At 27.4% G+C, this 19,029-nt stretch overlaps 1 long non-coding RNA gene across 2 annotated transcripts in view; it reads right to left on the minus strand.

The window, feature by feature from the left end:
- Nucleotides 1-19,029, minus strand: part of LOC130664575 (uncharacterized) — a 116,114-nt gene that overhangs the window by 13,913 nt on the left and 83,172 nt on the right. The gene's annotated exons all lie outside the window — the stretch shown is intronic.

Consider the following 19,029-nt stretch of genomic DNA (forward strand, 5'->3'; position numbering starts at 1 on the left):
TCGAAAATGTCAGTCGAAAAATGTTAATGACTTTTGTTTTATGATAAAAACTATTAAAATTTTTTTTCTTCCTTTGCATCCAATAATTATGTGAAAAGTAATTTTTCTTTATGTAACTTACAAGAAAATTTAATTTTATCAAATTTATTTAATATCCAGAAATTTTTTTTCACCTTTTTGAGGGCTACCCCATTTTGCCCGCAAAAAATGAAATTTTTTTTTTTAACGGCGGCTGAAAATTTTTTCTATTTACTTTGAATATCATTAAAAAAAAAATATTCAACGCATTTGAGTCCCGAAAACTGCATTTCCTTAAAGACCCCGTTTGCCCTCCCCCTCCCCTAAGTATGTAATATTTTATTATTATCTAACAAAACTGTCTATATTAACGTTCGACTGATTGACAAATCGAGATATCTATTAATTGAACAGCGAAAGCTTGTTGAATAAACAAAATACACCAAGATAGTTGATGATGGTCTACAAATATTTAAGAGTAGACCTTGAATTTACGTTTGTTCTCGAGGTCGAGTGTTAGTCTTCATAGACAATGCATACATTTTGTTACCGAGCTTATTCCACAAGTCTTTGTCAATAGTAGTCTTGTACAAACATTTATTTCTACATGCTAATATTTATTCTGCTTCATTTTCTTCTGTCACTCGTATTTTAAACTGTTACATTCAACTATTAAATGTGAATTTACTTTTTCTTATTTCCAACAGTATTTCAAATAGTTTTAATTATTTTTTAAATTGAGAGTAAATTTTGACATTTTGACATTTCAAAGGTAAATATCTTTGCTCATTTCTTTTAATTAATTGGAGTAATATTTACTTGGCAATAATTAGTACAAAATTATACATTGAGGCATTGAAAATTTATCACCAATACTCAGGTAAATTTTGAGCTGCATTAATTTAAATACCTCAACTAGAGAGTTTAGTTTAAAAGCTTCGATCTCGAGTTGAAATTTGAGTTCTACTAAAATTCTATCAGGTGCGGATTAGAATTCCATTAAGTACTTTTAAGCCCTCAAGAACTACTTAAGATCTAACAAACTCTTGCTTTTTTAGAAATTAGAATCTACATGATAAAAAATATTTTTCGAATATCACTATGCTAGGTTCCACTATATCCATATTTTATATAGTGGAACTATATAAACCAATTTTATAAAGTGGAAACCCAAACATGCAAACCTTCTCAATAAGACAATTTATAGATAAATTGAGAAAAATATAGATAGCCCGGACTGGGAATCGAACCCAGACCAATTCGGTATCGCGCCGAGTGCTCTACCAGTTGAGCTATCCGGCTCTATACTATATTCCGTTCAATTTGATCCATAAGTTATTGAGCCACACCGTCCATCGTACGGTAATACGCCAATTTTATATAGTGGAACCTAAACATAATGATCGGCGTGAACGCCATACTGTCTGGTATCGAAGATTCTTATAGGTTATAAAATTGTATGCATAGATGATTCAACCATTGCGGGAATAGTAACATTGGCAATAGTTGTCGCGGACGCCGCAATGTCAGTATGGCCGTCGAGCCCATACTGTATTGCTGTATTCACATTGCTTCTGGCCGATAAACCTAGTCTAACGACATCTATATAGTTTTGGTGGTAATACGATAGTATACATTGATTGACATGCCAGAAATTATGGCGGGAGAAACTAGTAACATTGTGCCCTCGGCCTTATAGTATGGGTCTCAGGACCATGCTGTTTCGCCGTGCCTGCTATGCATACGTGTGAGCAATACAATAGCTCCAGTACTATACAGTATAGTAAATAACGCCATATTTCTAGGCCTCGTTACTATACTGTCTTGGAATATTTCACATACTATTTTAGTATCTGTCTTGAGACCATACCAGCATGGTGTTGAACGCCAGGCATTTCTTACCGTGTAGACTGAACCTGGAAGTCCTAACATGTTCTATTTAGATACTTTTATGTACTCTTAACATTGTACTAGAACCTTTTTAACTCCTTTTGGGTGCAACTGATATCATAATAAAAATCGTTAATAATAGTTTTAATTTTTCATTTTTTTTTCTAAGATCTTCCGAGAACCTCGAGGTCCTAAAATGCTCTATTTAGATTTTCTTAAGTACTCTAACAACTTTGTCAGAACCTTTTTAACTCTTATTAGGCCCTACTGACATTTAATTAAAAAACCTTATAAATAATCTCGAATAGTAAGTCCGTGAATTGGCAGAGTGGTACAGACTTCAACTGATATGCAGAAGGATCCGGGTTCGAGCCCCCGCAACACCCAAAAATTTTTCATCGATAAAATAATTAATTATTAATTAACAATCATTATAAACAAGTCAATTACAAGGAATGATAATAAACAGTAATGTATGACCACTATCATTTTAGTTTAAATGATTTTTTAAAATCTTTATACATCATGTATTATAATATTTAATTCTACATGAGGTTTTTCTTCTCAGTGATTATAGAATAAAGTCTAACTAGGTACTACTAGGTCCTTTAAAAATTTTAAATAGAGCCTAATAGTTTCTCTCTCTAACTAAAAAATTAAACCAATGAAATCATTAAATTATCGATATCAAAAATAATTTTACGTCAGATAAATTAATTAATGTAACAAATGCTCCATTAAAATATAATAAACATATCAAAAATAAATTTATCTCATGAGATTATACATTCCGTAATTAATGGTATAATAAATCCCGTTAGCGCGTGTGATATAAATTTAAAATTATTATAATAGTAATAATTATTTTTTAATTATTATTTCTGCTACTGTCTCATTATCTTGCGCAATTAACAGTTTTTATGTCTTTCCCCGGTTTTTTTAATTAGAATAATCCATGATAAAGAGAAATCACTCGTGCAATTTTACTCAACGTATATCTACCCACCTTCTGACTTGAACTACACCTCGTGAATATAGACTAATAAAAAAATTAATTTTTCATTCTTATTACCCGCTGTGAAAAATGTCTCGCGGTAATTAAATTATCTAAACTCTCTTAAATACATCGTGATAATTCCAAAAGAACTTATATTTTTACTCGCCCTTTTGGCGATAGGAAGTTTCCTGACGGGGCTTTTGAGAAAAAACTGTCGGTGAATTTTTTATTTAATTTTTATAAAAATATTTATCGTGGCAAATATAAAATTCATAAATCGAGTTGCTGTAGAAGACCCGGGTGGAAAAGTTAAATCTGATTTTAGTCTAACTGGCCTGCATTTGGACTAATTGTTCTGTATTTGAACTAGTTGATCTGTTTTTGATCTTTTATAAAAATTTTAAGCTGCTTTTGATCTGTTGTTTTAAAAAACAATCGCGTTACGGGCAGACAGAACTAGATTAATTCTTGAACTCGGGAAAATTTTAGTTCTGAAAATTTGCAAGGGAAAAACTAGATTAAATCATGGGCTTGTAATATTTTTATTTATGGACAATATTTATAAAAAATATTCAAAGTTATAGAATCGATTATGTTTTGGTTACCATTTGCTTAGTGTCTTTTGTTTAAAGATGTCGGCAGTTAATTATAGTTTGACAACTTTATTTTTTAGTTGACTTGGCTGAATATTTATAATATTGAATAAAAGTAATAAAATTACTCTTGAATTGTCAAGAAATTTTTCTTATTTACTGGATAAAATCGAAAAATATTTTGGCATTAGAAACCATCAAAATTCTTGTGACATCTTATCACGAAAGCGCATTAGCATGTTTCGAATATCAAGAAAATTAAAATAAATTTATAAATCTAGATTATTATTATTGTTATTTATAGTTGTAAAAGGTCCTGTTTTTGATCTAAAGGCGATTAAAGTAGACTCAAAATTTTAGTAAAAAAAGTCTGTTTTTAATCTAAAAGTGTATAAAAACAGACTAAGTATAATACGAAAAAAGTCTGATATTGGCTTGGATAGGAATAGTATGGAGAAAAAACGATTAAATTCCTATATAAAATAAATAAGATTTAAATACCATGGTGACCACAGATTTTTGAAACTGAAATCCCTTCATTGTTCCAGGTATTCCAGTCAAATAATTCAAAAATTCCCTGGCCATATGTAGTACTATTAAATCCTTGGAAATATTTATTTCATTCAAAATAAAATGGTACAAGTCAGTTCAATAAATAATCAATCATTGTCGTTAAATGAAACTTTGTTTTATTATTTGTCAATGTTCAAAGGTTTTTTTATTTATTAAATGAATAATTTTTTATTTTTTATCTTAAATAATCTATGTTTTTATATAACTTACTCTATAATAAAATATAAATAAATTTTTCATTTTCTCTAGAATAAATTTTATAAATAAGAACGTTTTATAGAATATTAATAAAATATTAGTCAAGTACGCGAATAATAAATATAGTGAAACTTATTAGTTCAATACTTATGTATACTTTTAATGTTTTTGGTTTTTTAACTTGTCCATATGCATGTTAACAGCTCAAAGATCCTGATGATTGGTTTCTACTAAGACTTTTTTTTTCTAACAGCCTTTTTAATTCTGACTGCTTCATTTTTTCGCTATTGGAATTAATTTCTACTAATTTTTTTTCAAGACGGTTTTACAATCGCATTCGCGCCGCGCCACTTTTTGAACAGTTTTGACAGAAAAAAAATTTATCGGATTTTTTCAGTCAAAAAAAAAGAAAGTAAAAATTTTTCCAGCTTTGTGACGAAATTCCTTGACTTTTCCCTGATTTTTCCAGTATATTTATAATTCCCTGACATTTCCAGGTTTTCCAGAAATGCGGCCACCATGAAGACCTAAATCAAATAAAAAACTTTTGAATTTATCATTTTCTTTGAAACAGATCAAATTTTTCGACCTGGGATAGGAGGTGAGGCAAGATGGTCCGACACCAAACCCTTTATAATTTATTTCAATTGTTCAAATTCTCCAATTACATAAAAATGTTAAGACTGTTAACAAATTCAAGCCCAAGTTTACGATAAAATTCTTTGAGTTTATCCTTTCCCTTTGATATTTGCATTTCAGTGTAAAAACAAAAACAACTAGAAGTAGTTTAAAAAAAAGAATAATTTTTTTTTATTTATTTATTTAGTATGCAATTGGCAGTACTTTATTTTTCAAGTGTCCAGTACTTTTCAAACGTTTCCCAGGAGTTCTACTAGTACCGAGACAGTTTAAAATTCACCCCTTACTTTTATCAACTCTTCGCATCTTTCAAAGCATTTGCATTTTTACAAGCAATCACAAGGGTGTATGAGGGCGGTAGATTCTCTCTCTCTATTCTCCCTTAGTCTCCCTCTTACTTATTTCTACCTTTACCTTTAAAGTCTACTACGCAAGTATATAAAGTTACTTTTAAGTTTTACGATTGAGTTTGTGTTCCAGTACGCGGCCTTGAGGGGATTCCCCTGTTAGTGCGATTGGCTCATACGCCACGTGATCATTTATTACTTTTAGAGTTATAGATGCCACGTTTGTTTTAAATAGAAGCTTGCGTCATTTTCTCCGTTTGTTTTATTGATTCCCGTTTTTTCTTTATTTGTTCCTACAAAATATAGTAGACTTTTATGGAATCATTATTGATTAGACAACAAATTAAATTGCTACAATTAAAATATCATAAAGTCTATTCGTTTTATGCTATACTTTGAAGGTTATGTTTTTTGTATTATTGCTTCGGTATCGTATTGGTGCGCAAATAAAACAATAAAAGCTAATTATTGGCAGTTACTCTTAATTAATTTTTGTTTCTTTTATGGCAAATAGAGTTACTTATTTTTTTAATGTAATTTTATTGCTCATAGCGTCATGCCATAGAGTAAATAAAGAAAATAATTTATCAAGTTAAGTAAATTGAATTTTAAAGACTAAAAGTTTATGAAATAATTCAATTAATTAGACTTTTTTATTCTGTCAAAAATATTAAAATTTTTTTAATTCTTTAAATTGAAATTCCGTCGAAAGTATTGAATTTACGTCAAAATGTATTCAAACCTTTTTTGTAGAAAATTTAATTTCCTACAAATAAGGTCCTTATAATTTTTATTTTTACTTCAATAGATTATGAGTTTTTTCGATTTTGAATAAAATTAAATTTTGATTCAAACTCAAATTTTGATCACGTACTTGAACGTGAAATTCTGTTTAAACTATCAAATTTGAGAAAAAGCCATAAGAACCTTTTTTAGAGGAAATTTAATTTCCTACAAAAAAGGTCCTTATAAATTTTTCCCGTACTTCTATATTTTACGAGTTATTTTGATTTTCAATAAAATTCAATTTTTATTTACACGATCTCAAAATTTGTATGCTTAAAATTGAAATTCTGTCTCAACTATCAAATTTAAGAAAAAACTCATTATGACTTTTTTTGTAGAAAATTTAATTTCCTACAAAAAATGTCTTTGCAATTTTTATTTTTACGTCAATAATTTATGAGTTATTTTAATTTTGAATAAAATTAGAATTGGATTCAATCTCAAATTTTGATCACGTACTTGAACGTGAAATTCTGTCTAAACAATCAAATTTGAGAAAAAGCCACAGGAACCTTTTTTATAGGAAATTTAATTTCCTACAAAAAATGTCCTCATAAATTTTTCCCGTACTTCTATATTTTACGAGTTATTTTGATTTTCAATAAAATTCAATTTTTATTTACACGATTTCAAAATTTTGATGCTTAAAATTCAAATTATGTCTGAACTATCAAATTTAGAAAAAAATTTGATATGACTTTTTTGTAGGAAATTCAATTTCGTACAAAAAAGGTCCTTAGACTTTTTTATTTTACTTCAAATACACGGAAAGAAAATTATGGCAGCGGTTCCCATAATTCTGTGAAATTTTTTCCTATACCATCATAGGAATTACGACCATAAATTATGGGAGCGGTTCCTATAATTATAGGAATGTTTCCCATAATTATAGGAATAGTTCCTATAATTATGGGAATGATACCCATAACACTATAGGAATGGTTCCTATAATTATAGGAATGGTTCCTATAATTTATAGGAATACTTTCTATAATATTATGGGAATCATTCCTATAATTTATGGGAATGGTTCCTATAATTTATAGGAACCATTCCCATAAATTATAGGAACCATTCCCATAATATTATGGGAACGGTTCCTATAATAGTATGGGAACTATTCCCATAATATTATGGGAATGATTCCCATAATGCAATTGGAATGGTTCCTATACCATTATGGGAATCATTCCCATAATATTATGGGAATAGTTCCCATACTATTATAGGAACCATTCCCATAATATTATGGGAATGGTTCCCATATTATCATGAAAAAATTAATTTAAAGAAGTGTGGTAATCACTTCTACAATACACAGAAATATTATTAAACATAAAAACAAAAATTCAAATATTGAAAAAAAAAATCGTATTTGGCAAAAAAACATTAAAATTTTTAACAAGAATTTTTTGTCAGCACAAAACATTCAAGAAAATTCAAATTTTGGGAAATTTCTACACTATTGTGCAAAAAAAAAATTTTATGATATTATAGGGATGGTTCCTATAACATTATGGGAATAGTTCCCATAATATTATAGGAATAGTTCCTATACTAATATAGGAACCATTCTCATAATAGTATGGGAATGATTCCCATACCATTATGGGAATGGTTCCCATAATGATATGGGAATGGTTTCCATAATATTATGGGAACCATTCCCATAATGGTATGGGAACCATTCCCATAATGGTATGGGAACCATTCCCATAATGGTATGGGAACTATTCTTATACTATTATGGGGATGGTTCCCATAATATATGGGAACCATTCCTATAGTAGTATAGGTACTATTCCCATACCATTATGGGAACCATTCCCATAATGCATAGGAAAACTTCCCATAATTTTCTTTCCGTGTACTTGAAAGTTATTTAGATTTTTTTTTTTTTTTTTTTATTTCGATTTATTTCGATTTATTTCGATTTATTTAGATTTTATTTAAATAAAATAAAATTAGTATATAATCTCAAAATTTTGATCACCTACTTAAACTCAAAATTCTGTCTTAAATATCAAATTTAAGAAAAAACTCATCATGACTTTTTTTGTAGAAAATTTAATTTCCTACAAAAAACGTCCCTACAATTTTTTCGATACTTCCATAATTTACGAGTTATTTCGATTTTGAACCAAATTCAATTTAATTTACGCAACCTCAAAATTTTGATGAACTCAAAATTGAAATTCTGTCTAAACTATCAAATTTAAGAAAAAAGTCATAATCACTTTTTATTTAAGGAGAGCTTTTTTGTAGGAAATTTAATTTCCTATTAAAAAAATAGGAAATTAAATTTCCTACAAAAAAGCTCTCCTTAAATTTTCACGTACGCTCAATAGTTTCCTCGTTATCATGATTTCAAATTTTTCAAAATTTCAAATTCATTATAGTTCCTTATATTAATAATTAAAAAATAATCAAAACCTTCCGTAACATTTTTTTTTTATGCAAAATTGCTTCAATACTAATTGAATCTAATATTCATAGCAATAATGAAAAAATAAATAAATACAGCAGAAATAAAAAATGAAATTTACGTCATCAGGATTCGAACCGTCGACTTCACGGTCCAAGAAGCTCAAATAATTATTTTTGAATCGTTAATAATATTCATGGAAATAATAAATAACTAATTAAAATCTCAGCCAACCCTCTTTTAAATTTGCATAATTCAAATTTGAATTTTAATAAAGGATTATAAATACATAATAAAATTATAAACTCGTTAGCTGACAAAACTTATTAATCATCAATAAAAAATATAAGTTATCTAATACTAACCACGTAACGTCATCTAATACACAGGAAAGGCCACGTAGCCAAGGAAAAATTATTATGTTAACAAAAAAAAAATAAATTAAAAAAAATAAAATACTTGCGGTTTGAAAACAGGCGCGGTCGGTAAGGTCATCAATAAGTAATATTGTGGGTGACTATATAACATAATATCATATATATGTATAATAATATATAATATAAGATCTTAACTTTTTATAAAGGAAACCCAAGTATCAGAGTTACTGTGACCTATTTATGGATATCATGTAACAAGAGTATACCGCAACTTCTCATATGACACACGATAAATTACGTTAAGAATTAGATATACTACATCACACATATTAAATCGAGATACAATCTGTGCGATTTATTTTTCTTTGTTCTTATATTATTTTTAATTAATTTTCTACTCCATTTCCCATGGGGTTGACACCTTGGGGTTTTTCAAAGTCGGGAGATAATCTTCTGTCACTTGATAAAAAAAAATGTTGGAAAATCCAAAAGTGCACCTCAATCATTCATTTTATTTTTAATTATTAATTTTATTTTATAATATTAATTTATTTTTTTTTATTATGAATTTTTATTCAACTTATAAATTATCAATTTGATTTTTTTATTTATTATTTTCAGTTTAATATTTTTTTATTAACATTTTTTTTTAAATATCCCGCCTTTTTGTCTTAGATGTCGCTCTTTTTTTTCATACCTATACTGGTACGCTGGTGCTGCCGCCAGTAGTTGATGGAGAGAAAAAATGAAAAAAATAATAACAACAGTAAAAATAAAAATGGCGGCTAAATTTTTCGTGAATAATCAGTTTTACGTTTTTAATTAATTACAATTAAACTAAAAGGATTTAGATTGTGATTTTCCAGAGGGTTCTTATGATAAAAAATTCAAAGATAACAAAAAAAAAGTTGGGCCGATTAATTGTGTCTATCGAGAGTTATCGTGTCTACGAAGTTCCATTCGTAATAATTGACAGCACTGGTTTCTTGAGTTAAAATAATTTATTTTAAACTAATAAAATAACGAATCGACTTAATATTGGGTTCAAATTATTCCTTAATAAATTCTCTATATGCTAGTATTCAATTTGACCTATTTTGGTGTAATGAAAAGAGTGTAGAAATATTTTTGTGTGAGTGGATGAGTTGAAAATAATAGATCGATCATAAAGCAGTATCAGCGCTTGCGCGCTTGACGTGTGCAATATGTTAAATAAATGAATAGGGATGAAGGTTAAAAAAATCCTTTAGTATTAACGCTAAATTTCTTCATTTGTAGAGAAAAAAAAATAAGGAAGCATTACAAAATAAGGTAACGTTGTATATTTAAATATTGTTTATATAAAAGCAGTGTCTGTAAATTTTGAATCTAAATGGCTGCTAATTACTGGTGAATAATTAGTATTGTTCTACAGTCCAATGAACCCTTTTTACGATTACCCAGAGTGATACTTGAATATTAATGCAAGTTTAATGAGCGCTACTTAAGTAACGAAAGAAAATGTAAGTTAAACTAGAATTCTATTAGGTGCTGACTGTAATTTTATTTAGCAGTAGAGTCTGGTCAGAATTTAAGAATCTTAACATGGTCTATTTAGATTCTTCTAGGCACTCTAACAACTTTGCCAGAACCTTTCTAACTGCTTTTAGGCCCGACTGATATTTAATTTAAAAATTATAAAAAATTATTGTAAATTTTAATTTCTTCTTCTACGATCTTCAGAGATCCTCAGGATCCTAAAATGATCTCTTAGGATTCGGTCATGTACTTTTATAATTTATCTTTATATAAAACCTAATTTCTTTTTACGGGACTCAGAAAAATTTAGGATGTGTGAGACTTTAAAAAATTTCAGAGTGTATACGGAAATTATATCATTATGATAATTTTTTATATAATTTAAATACTCGTCCATTATATCAAAAGGAAAAATTGATTTCAAAAGTATTTTAAAAATTATATAAATAACTAAGAAATTTTATAATAATTTAGTATCAAACTCGTCTTCACAGTATCCAATTATCAAGATTAATAAAATCGATTTATTCTTTTGAATTTCCCTCTTCACTGTTCCAATCATTTAAAAATTTTATAGTTACAAAAAATTAAGAATTTAATAGGACCTAGAAAGATTATAAAATAGAGTCTAACCAGGCGCTAATAAGTCCGCTTAAAATTTTAAGTAAAGCCTCGACAAGCTCTATCAGACACTGTAAGCATCTTTAATGAGAGTCTGAATAAGTTCTAATACCTGCCGAAATTAGAACAAAGCAAAGCTTTCCAGTTCCTAAGCAGAACATTTTTTCTACGTTCCTTAAGTTCTGGATTCCCTTTACGCCCTACAGAATGTAGATCAGCAGAACCTCAAAGAGGCATAATAAATTTTAATTAGGGTTTGTCTTCGGTTAATGATGACTTAGTCGATAGAAATCTCATTAACATGGAATTTATTTATTATCTATCGCTTTCCATAATTTAATGAACACTTGACTTTACAAATGTTATCAAATTACCGATTCTCTCGTTTCTCCTTTTCTCACTTAATAGTCAAGTTTATTTTACAATCAACCCATGCAGTTTTCAAATTCGATTTTTCCATCAAATCTACCCGCATGAAAATACCATATATGATAAATATATATGGAAAAATATATAATCGATATGGGACCATATAAGTGGCCGAAAACTATATATATTTTCTTATATATAATATAGTAAGTTTTAATATAATTAATTATATACGTAAGTTTATAAGTTAATACATGTATTATATATATTTACAATCATATATGTAAACTTATAAGTTAGCATATATATGTATTACATATATTGATAATTATATATGTAAATTTGTAAGCTAGCACACATATATATGTATTCTGAACACAATGTTTGAATCTTATAACAGAGAGAGGAAGACAGAAAAGAATAGATTTTATTTATTCTTGTATATATATGGAGACTTATATGGTTCTATATATCGAAAAATATACAAAAATTTATAAAGTTAAATACATGATACATATATCGTGCCATATAATGATAAATTATATATGTATTCTTATTTGTTTCCATTTATAAATAACATTTATTTTTGAATATATTAAAATTATAAGTTTTCAAATATATAAATATTATATTGAAGTTATACGGAAATATATAAAATCATATAAGAGAAAACATATATAGAAATATAATAAAATCGGCCAAAATCTATGTATATAGTTCTATATAAAATTTCATGTATTGTCACATATATTTAGACCCGCATGATAAAACTTTATATGTGAAAAAATATACTTTAAAATATATGAATATTATAATGTGATATATTGCACAATATATAAAATAGTATTTATATTTTTGCCGTATTAATTAATTAATATATGATAATATATTGAAAAAAAATATATTGCTACAATATATTAATTATATATTTATCAATATAACTTTTTTTATGTATGTTTAGCATATATATCTTGGTATTTTTTATTATATATTGATATATTGTATTGAAAGTAGTATATTTATTAATATACAGTATGATGTATATTTTTTATATAAATTTTCCAGTATATTGCAAAATATATATGGTACTATACATATTTTTCGTACTATGGTATGTTACATAATGAAAACCATGCATTTTAGTTCGGAATTTTCATTTCTATGCTATCGGGCAGCTCAAAAAATATCGGTATATAAAGACTATAATTTTCAATATCTCGATAAAAATATAATTTTTAATATATTGGAAAAATATAACTTCAATATACTGCAAACCATAGATTTAAACATATAAGTTCTTCAATGTATGATCAATTATATACAGACAATATATCACTAATTATATGAGTCAAAATATATATAAATTTTATTATATTATACTTTTTAAATTACATAAATACCATCCATATATGACAAAAATATATTGAGCATTATATAAGATAATATATATAGAGAAATATAAAACATTATATAAAAAGAAATATATTATTAAAAATATATTATCCAATATATATAAAAAACATATATTCATAAATATATATATCTTTGCTGCCATATATTTATCACATATTCACCATATATATTTTTATATATTTTTAACAATATATAGCTTTTCCATGCGGGTATCTGTAACATATTTTTTAATATATGATATTTTCATGCGGGATAAAAAGCGATCTGTTGATCCTGAAGCTCAAATATCTCTTCATCTTTTTCTTGTTCCTCTCGTTGACAGAATCTACTGATGACACCCCAACACACTCACACACCTGAAACTTTGCTCACCTTTTTTTAAATAATTTATAGTTAAATAAATTCCTCACTTGAGGCTGCACATTGGCCAGGTAAAAAGCAAATTTCAGGCGTCAGAGTACGATTGAGGTTAAGTTCAACTCGGCTTTGTATTTTTAAACAATATACTTTTTTCCATGGCTTCGCTATCAGAAATGGAGTAAAAAAATGTACGGAAGGCTTTTAGGAAATAAATGAACAGTTAAAATAACAGTGAATGCTGGGGATTGTGATAAAGAAAAGGTTTAGAGTCAATAGAATCAATTGTCTTATGCTGGTGAAGCGGATCGGTCTCCATTAGTGGAATTGTTTAAAAGCGAACGATGATATTGGAAGACTTATTTTTTACTCCTCAATAGTCACTTCTTACATTACACTTTATAAAATCCTCCAGCCATTTATCATTGATCTTCTTCTATTTCTTCACTCACATTAACTCCTTTTACTCTTTTTTATTTCTTTTTTTTATCTTTTATAACATCCTACTTACTTACTCTTCTACTTACTTACTTATCGACTTTTTTATTTGGTTTCTTCTTTAGAAGTTATAAAGTACCGCGGACACACCTGAAACTTTGCTCACCCATAGTTTAATTCAGGGCAAGAGCAACGAGTCAGGCACGTACGAAATACTCATTTTTTTTTTGCTGCATTGTAATGAAAAAATTAATAAATATGTAAAAATAAGTACAGTTACAATTTTTTTAAATGACAAACAATAATCAAATATTTAAATAATTTTATATCTGTGAGTTATTAAAGATTAAACTCCGGACTGTAAAAAATTGCGGCAGGAAATCACTAATATATAGTAAGGTTAGGTCTCTTATATTTCGATATTCAAAGTCCTCTCAGAGAGTAAGTCGCTGTCGGTTTTTATCCCCACTATTAGAAACCAAGTCTAATTCCCGATGGTGACTTACTTTTTGGAAAGACTTTATAGTGAGTGCGGAAATGATTACAAGCTCCCTCTACATATATTCTCGTAAAATAATTTTTTAAAATTATAAGAAGCTATTAATGGAAACATTCACGCTTATGAAGTTAAAGACGTTTTTGCGCGACTCGTTAGTGAGTGAGTCAAATGAGGGCTAACTGTTGCAAATTTAATTCCGAGGCTACTAAGTTTTTAAAAATATCTCAATAGTTTTTGAATAATTTACAAATTTTTTTGAACTATCGAAAATATTTATGCAAAAGTTATTGTAAAAAAAGGAAATTTCTTAATTAGACAATACTTTGACTTAGTTTTTTTTTTTATAATAACTCCGGTAACATTGCAATTTTTTCAATCTAAATATATATAAATACATAAATTCAATATACGATTAATCCATATCATGGATAATACAGTAGAACCTCGATAAGTTAAAATTCAAGGGAAACGTAAAAAAATTTGAGTTATCGAGTTTTTTACTTATCGAGAGTTTAAGTTAGAGAGGTTATTAAAGTAAAATTTTTAACTTAACGAGGTTTATTGATTGGAAACTTGAGTGTGAAAAAGATACATATAATTCAATAGAAATGATAGATTTTTATTTATTTATACATATATATTTACTCTTATATGAAAATTCCTACTGAGTAAAGGTCCTCCCTTTTTTATAATAAGTGACAACGTACTCTCGTAGATTCCAAATTGAGCAGCAACATCTTTCCTTTTTGAACCAGTAGTGAAAGACTAAAGTGAAAATCATTTAAGCTTTTGGCGAAACCTTTTGTTTGCATACATACTTAATACGATGACTCAATGATATTACTTTAAGTTATGGAGGTCACCAAAATATTATTTTAAGTTATCGAGGGCAATGCTCAAAATAATTGTTTGAGTTATCGAGGTTTTGTACTTTAAGTAATAGAGGTTTTAAGCTGTGAAGGGAAGGGAATCAAAAAAATTTTTAAGTTACAGAGGTTTTGAACTTATCGAGGTTTGAGTTATCGAGGTTCTACTGTAATAATATGTATAACTATCCCGGGAAAAACGAATCATATATGGCTCATATATATAAGGGTGGTCGTTAAAAATTAAATTTTCCCCTTAAAACGCGCAATTCATCAGATCTAAAAAAATTTTTTTTAAAATATCTTCATAAATACACATTTTATAAAAAAAATGACCATGACCGTTTTTGTCAAGAATTTCATTTCCTTCAAAATTGTTCCTTTGATTTTTTCCTTTAATCTGCATATTTCATGGGATATTTAAAAAAAACCGCGATCGCATCGAAAAATGAACGTTGATCGTCCTGCGGCACGTGTTCTTTTTACTTAAAACGAAAAAACCAAATTCCCCACGTACTTTTTCTCTAAAAAGAAGCTCTTTATGGGGCGTCCGAAAAAATTTAATTTTTAACGACCACCCTAATATATATGGTCATATAGGCCACATATTCCCATATGTAGATATATATCAGAGTACACCATTTTCTTTTTTCTTGTCTCGGAAATTGTATTTGGCCATATATGACTTTATATGGACTAACTCAATAAATATTTATGCTCATATATAGCCATGTAGTTTATAAACAGACTAAATATGGCTACATATGGTCATATTTGGCTATAAATTGACAATTTCTATATATGGTCATGTACACACAAAAAAAAATTCTCGACTGAAGGTAAATATTCTTAATTCAAGAAAATTTTTTTGGAGACCTAAATTTTCTCAGATAAAGTAGAAATCTTCTCCAACCAAGACGAATTCTCTTGGCTCAAGAAAATCTTGACTTGGTTCCCGAAAACGTTTGTCTTCAAAAATATTTTCTTGACTCAAGATATCTGTTTTTTCTGTGTATGATTCATTTTTTCCGAAATCACAAAGTGAGAAATGATCACAGATTTTTTAAACGGAAATTTGTTTAATTGCACGTGATTAGACAAATCACTTAAATATTTTGGCAGCTTCAAAATAACCTCTAACAATTTAACTCCGAGTAAATTTGGACTAAAATAAAGTCCGGATTCACTTCCGATTTTTGACAGTGTGCCATTTTCCAATAAATTAAAATTGGTAATTGTCAGGTCAGTTAGTAGAGCGTAAAACAGAAAGTCCGCGGTTCGAATCCGAATCACCGTTTTTTTTTAATAAAAAAAAAAAAAAAGATTGGTCTTTTTTAAAAAATGAAACCACTAATCTAGACTGTATTTTAATTAGAAACAAATTCGGTAAATGAATTAAAAATCTAATCATCTACGCGACATTTATTGTCAACTGCAAAAATATTAAAAAGTCAATCTGAATTTAATTCGATTGTTTTTTTCATTCGTTTCAATCCAGTTAAAATACTTTTTTTTTTTTTTCATTTCAAATCGAGTCTAAAGCTTTTTTTATCAAACAAAAAAAATGAATTATCGATTTGTATCAAAAATTCAACAGCATGCGAGCAATTTCGCGTCATAAAAATTTAAAATCTTTTTCCGCTGCCAACTCAATTGTCAATAATAATAATAATAATAATAAAAATAAAAATAATGATGACGGTAATGGTGATCATCATCATCATCATTATCATCTTTTTCTGTTAGATTTTCAAAGCTAGCTTTTGCTCTCAATTCAACAGTAAAGTCGTTACGCCAACGCGGATTATCCCGCGTCTTGACTTGAGACAAACGGTGGGAAAATCTTGAGAGGCGGATCTTCTCAAGGTATTTTTTATTTTTTATACTCTTTATATTACTTTTTATACGTATTATTCTTTGAGTACGGGCTGTATGCTCAGTATTCAGTGTTTTTATTCTCATTCTCATTCTTACTCTTCTTACATTAGCTCGTTTTCAGCAAAAAACTACACAGTAATTTGTACTACAGCCTTTTACATTCAAATTACCTTGTTGTCAATCAATTGTATGCATAAATATATACATACATACATATATATATGTATAAATATATATTACGCTTACTGATTACAGACTCAGAGACTTACAAACTCGCAAACTCCACAGTTAAATAATTTAGATGGTAATAATGTTATAGTTGATGATATAATAAATTAATATATAGTTTTAAATTACATTAGTAAACAGCCAATTGAGATCTAAGTACAACTAGGAACAACAAACTTGGGTATCAGTATTAATTGACATGTAATTCGATTAAACCTAAACTAAATCTATAACCAAATATTGAATTTTACTGTATATATATATGTATGTATGTATACATGTATCAGTTTGCAAACTTGTAATATTTTATCAGTTTAATGGAGATCTAGGAACAAATCTAAGTGGTACCGACAATTATCATCTAGAGTTTGCAAATAAATATTGAGAATAAGTTTAGTATTGATCAGTAATTTACTAAGTTTAGATTGTAATAAATATATAAGATATTATATTTAGTAAAGATTCATAATATAGTGGTAGGGTAGGGGAGGCAAAACGGGGTACTTATGGAGGAAGTTTTCGGGGACTCAAATCCGTTAAATCTTTTTTTTGTAATGATTAGGGACAAGATTTTTGACTTATTTTTTAAATAAGTAGTTCAAATTTTTGCTATTACGGCGAAAATATTGGTCTTATTAAAAAAGTTTTCGAACAAAAGTTGTAGGAAATTTAATTTTCTAAAAAAAATGTTTCTTATGATTTTTTTATACGATCAATATTTTCGCCGTAAATTAAAAATTAAGATTCATAATGAATGATTCAAAATTTGGGGAATTATGAAAATCTTAATTTTGAAATTACGGCTTTCTTATTAGTCCTAAGAAAAAATTATAAGAGACATTTTTTTTAGAAAATTAAATTTCCTACAACTTTTGTTTGAAAAGTTTTTTAATAAGACCAATATTTTCTCCGTAATATAAAAAAATTCACACCACTAATTATTAATTATTTTTAAATTAAAGCAAAAATCCTGGCTCTAGTAATGATATTCAATGTAAATAGAAAAAATTTTCAGCCGCCGTTAAAAAAAAATTTCATTTCTTGAGGGCAAAATGGGGTAGGCCTTTAAAAAAGTGTAAAAAAATTTCTGGATATTAAATAAATTTGATAAAATTAAATTTTCTTGTAAGTAATTTACATAAAGAAAAATTACATTCCACATAATTATTGGATGCAAAGGAAGAAAAAAAATTTTTAATAGTTTTTATCATAAAACAAAAGTCATTAACATTTTTCGACTGACACTTTCGATTTTTGAAAAAGTTTAACTGCCGACTTTAAATTGGCAATTTTTTATTTGTTAATCACTTTTTATTATTAACTTCAAAGTAAAAGATTTGAGGAAGTTTTAATTTCAAAGAAGATATTTTGAAAAAAGCAATTATATGTTGCTCAAAGTAATAGATTAAAAAATTATTAAAAGTTAATTAAATTTCAAAATTTTAAAAATTGTAAATATTTTAAAGTTGATTATTGAAATACATCTCAAATAATTTGACACTGGAGTTCTTTTATTGTAAATTGATAAGAAAAAAAATCAAATTGATTTCCGACTATTTATTCCAAAAACAAAATTTTTCGAAAACGGTAAAAAAAATTCAAAATAATACTCAATTATATTTACAAAAGTGATTTTGAAATATTTAAAAAAAATTTTGGGTATCCCGTTTTGCCCTCATCTTCTCTATATGATTTTAAAAAGATTGCTTTGATGTACTAATTATTGAGACGATGGCCCGATTATCGACATGTCTCAATAACTGACACCTGGTTAAATTTATAAGTAATAAAATATATCATTTTTAAAATAAATATTTTATATTTTAAATAACTGGAGAAACTAATAAACATGTGGATATAAATATTTAAGGGTTGACTCGATGAAAATTATTTAACGAAAGTTATTATTTTATGTTTAAGGGTTCAGATAGATAGTTTAGAGTTTATTTTAAATATCGAGGCTGGGTAAGTTAATGTTTTAAATAGCCGGTCGGTGATA

Source organism: Microplitis mediator, chromosome 3, assembly GCF_029852145.1.
Source record: "Microplitis mediator isolate UGA2020A chromosome 3, iyMicMedi2.1, whole genome shotgun sequence".
Classification (NCBI taxonomy): Eukaryota; Metazoa; Arthropoda; class Insecta; order Hymenoptera; family Braconidae; genus Microplitis; species Microplitis mediator.